Source organism: Scleropages formosus, chromosome 6 (genome assembly GCF_900964775.1).
Source record: "Scleropages formosus chromosome 6, fSclFor1.1, whole genome shotgun sequence".
Taxonomy (NCBI): Eukaryota; Metazoa; Chordata; class Actinopteri; order Osteoglossiformes; family Osteoglossidae; genus Scleropages; species Scleropages formosus.
The window spans coordinates 25085562-25089163 of record NC_041811.1 but is presented as its reverse complement, the minus strand read 5'-3'; positions in this window follow the sequence as shown (position 1 = coordinate 25089163).

Sequence of the window (3602 nt, the reverse complement as noted above, 5' to 3'; positions counted from 1 at the left end):
AGGATGAATTAATCCTGAGCGGTGCTTGCTGAAGAAAAAGCAGGGTTGGAGACATGGGGAGAACAGCTTTGGGCATAACAAAGTAATTCAATCCAATCTGCTTCTCAGGATTGCACAAGAGACTCATGCTGTCTACATGGTGGCTATCAGCACGGGAGGGGTTAGTGCAAAGGCACTGAGGGCTGTAAACAGTCTGACGCCCTTATAAACTTGTCAGGCTCAGGTTCAAAGCAGGCGCCAATTGGCCTATTTACTTCCTTTTCACTGCGTGTCATCCTTCTTCTACCATTCCTGCGGCCTTCCCTGGTTTCATCTCAACTACTGTGGAAAAGAGGAGGTTGGGATCGGGGGGTGGGAGGCAGTCAAGTATCACTGATACCAAAGTGAACAAACCAGACTGGTCTGGTGAGTGGGCCTCGTCCACAATACCTCCCTCCCTTTGTGTTCACAGCCCCCACCCCACCGGAGCCGCAACCCTCACGTCCTGCAGCGTCCAGCTCGTACAGTTCTCCCACGCAAGGCCAAACCAAATTCATTTTGTGGAACTTATATTTCAGAGGGCGTCTCTATTTTGCCAGAAATGATAAAATGTATTATTACACCTATGTAATTCTGTATCTTACTCTTTAGATTCAAAGGTGAAGTAGAAGAAAAATTCAAATCATAAATGGTAACATTCTGATATTTTACCTGAATTTTTACTTGATTTAAATTTAATCACAGCAAAGGTATTATATGATGTACTTGTATTTAATGGACACTATTACATACCAAGGCTGCCATTTTTAAACTTCATTTTGGTTTTCTGGGGACAATTATTTTTAACCAGTTATGAGTGAACCCACTTTATTTTTAATGTATCAGTTACATTTTCTCCATTAGTTCACGCTAACCCAGGGTGATTCTGGTCTTAGGGATCAAGGCCTTAAGGAGAGGCTTTCTGGTATTGCTCACTCAAGTGGAAGAAGCCTACAAGGGCCCTGTAAAGGCCTACAATATAACAATTTAAAGGCCCATGAGAACTTTTTTTTTTTTTTTAAATCTTTCACTGTTTGAAATATTTTTCACTAGGGATACCAATACTTGTGCTCTTGTTCTCCAATCAAACTGCCAATTCACCTTTGCTGTTGTGTCAGTCTAATAACTGGGCAAGCATTAAACTGCAAGCTTTGTCCAATGAGAAAGTATGCCTTTATGTGTACATTTTATATACAAATTTACATCTGTTGTAGAAAAACCTTCAAATGGTGATAAATCCATACCTGGTCTTATGGGTTCCAGTTAGCAATAACTGATTTAAATTCTGTTGTTACAAATTAAGAAACAAGCATTAATGGAGAAGAGTAGAGAGGGGACGAGTCAACGTTGGACAACGTCAATGAACAATAAGTGTAAAATGAATCATGCATAATGTCATTTTTACTTGGGTGTTTTTGAAAGGCAAAAACTGCATTCATATGTCTATCATATGTCCACTTCCATGTTGGCATGCTTCCACTGTGGAAAAACACTGTTGTCCACTTTCTAGTTCTGAAGGCCTTCACTTGAGGATTTTGAAGTGACAAGAAACTCTTTTTTGCCAGCACTTGAAAATGCCTTTTTAATTTCAAAGGACAAGACCATCCAGTCATAAGTCAACTTTGACTTGAGATACTCATCTGTTCTTCAGCTGTTTTGTAAAACAAGGAAACTTTTCTTACTTGAAAGCTGGTTGAGAGGCTTCGTTTCCAAAGAAATGCGTGATTCACTAGAGATTTTGAAAAAAAACTCAAATTTTCAGAGAGAGAGAGATCAACCAAGTAGGTTTGCACATTAAGAAGTTGTGGTTATGTGCATTTCCAGAGACTTTTAACAGACTTTACTACAGAGATTATACAGAAACCACCTGCGTTAAAGCACTCTGCGTCACTGTGAGAAGAGCGCTCTATAAAAAGAAACTGAATTGAAACTACAATAATTTACAAAAATGCTTCAGACCATCTGCTTCAGATAAGTGGTTATGTAAGAGAGTGAGTGTTAATACAGATATTTGAGTGATATGAATGAGTACTGTGTAGAAGTGAAAATAAAAGGAGCATTATGTAGGAAAAAGTGTGAAGAGTGACATGCTTAATAAACAACTTTGATTCATATTCTATTACTATTGCAAAGTCTTAATGACAAAGTTAGTGTAAAAGCTGGGTATCAGCAAAATCTGTATATTCTTTTTCGTGTTTTATGGTTTACAATGTGCACTTAGAAGGGAAAAAGTTACTTCTGCCTTGGTGTTCATGCTCTGATTGTGCTGTATAACTTCCTAGGAGGGAGGCGTTGAAAGATGTGATACCTGGAGTGGGAAGGGTTCGTAATGATCTTGCCTGTACACTTTCTGATCCTGGAATTGTAGGGCTCCTGGAGGCTGGGCAGGTCACAGCCAGTGATACCCTCTGCTGATTGGGTTATATATTGTAATCTGGCCTTGTCCCATGTTGTGGCTCCTGCAAACCAAACATTTCTGGAGGAGGTGAGGATGGACTCAACAATGGCAGTGTAGAACTGCATCAGCATTGCTTGAGTTTTGTTGTAGATGTCTCACAAAGTACTCTGCAGGGCCTTCTTTACAATGGAGCTGAGGATGGCTTCCCATCTGAGGTCTAGGGATATTATGGTCCCCAGCAATATGAAGAACCCTTCCCTTGTGACTTACTTTTTTCTCTTTAACACCTTTCCCAACAGGTTGTTTCTGAGCTTGTAATAAATAATAATTCAAGAAAGTAATATTAGAAGACAATCAAGCAATTGTGCCATCAAGTAACTGAATTGTAAAGTTAAATAGAAAGACATTTGGGCTGATATGTCATACTTATTAGCCGAATGAATAAATGTAATGGTGACATATAATACTTAATACTGGCATATTTAATGGCGCTTTAAATGGTCGAGATGAGCAGGTAGATGATTGCCCGTGTAAAAAAGCAAGTCATCTGTTTGCAGTTCGGTGTCCCAAAATCTTCCAACATAACTGCACTTATTGCCTTATTACACTGAGCTCTGAATCACAAGTTGCACTCGACTAACGGAAGTCACGGTGGCACAGTGTCTCAGCGCCTAGGAGGTGCGAGAGAACGTGGGTTCGATCCTCTCTCAGTCTGTGTGAAGTTTGCATGTTTTCCCAGTGTCTGTGTGGGTTTCCTCTGGATGCTCTGGTTTCCTCCCACAGTCCAAAGACATGCTGTTCAGGTTCCCCATAGTGTGTGAGTGACAGAGAGAGTGTGTTCCACTGATGTATGGATGAGTGACGCAGTGTAAGTAGTGTATCTAGCAGTGTAAGTCACCACGGTGAATAGGTGTGTGGGCTGGTAACACTACGCAGAGTTCATCAGAAGTCGCTTTGGAGAAAAAAAAGTGTCTGCTAAATAAATCAATGTAATGAATGAAGCCAAAACAATGTATAGCTTGATCTGCCTTCATAAACTGGTAGTATAATATTTGCACTCGCATATGTATGTTTGTTTAAAGTGATCAGCGTCCCTCATGCCAGCAGGCTAGCAACACACCCCCCACCCCACAGATCGCGCACACCTCCCGCGTTTGAATGAGTCAGAAGGGGGCACATTGTTGCG